This window comes from Penaeus monodon, chromosome 19 (assembly GCF_015228065.2).
Source record: "Penaeus monodon isolate SGIC_2016 chromosome 19, NSTDA_Pmon_1, whole genome shotgun sequence".
Taxonomy (NCBI): domain Eukaryota; kingdom Metazoa; phylum Arthropoda; class Malacostraca; order Decapoda; family Penaeidae; genus Penaeus; species Penaeus monodon.
The window spans coordinates 49063823-49064140 of NC_051404.1; the positions used below are offsets into that span (position 1 = coordinate 49063823).

At 42.1% G+C, this 318-nt stretch overlaps 1 protein-coding gene across 1 annotated transcript in view; it reads left to right on the forward strand.

The window, feature by feature from the left end:
* Positions 1 to 318, forward strand: part of LOC119585300 (solute carrier family 22 member 7-like) — a gene marked incomplete in the record, with an annotated part of 24787 nt that overhangs the window by 21887 nt on the left and 2582 nt on the right.

Consider the following 318-nt stretch of genomic DNA (forward strand, 5'->3'; position numbering starts at 1 on the left):
AAATGTCTGCGTTTTGCCACGCATGACTTAGCCACAAGGTTTAATAAACACAACCAAAGTCGAGGAGGGGATTATCTGACAGCTCATTAACATCGCTTGTATCAGCCTCGAGCATATCACATGTTAAATCGGTGTGTTGATTCTTCATTAGCGATATAATTTCACGGCAAAACTATCACACTACATCATAGCTTTTTACGTTAATGGCCCTGCGGATTTATGTAGCGGGAGATGATACATGGTTAGTATCAGGGGCATCATTTCGACTTTTTCTTGTGGGAGGCAAGTATGGATAGGCGTGCGAAGCGACCAAAAATA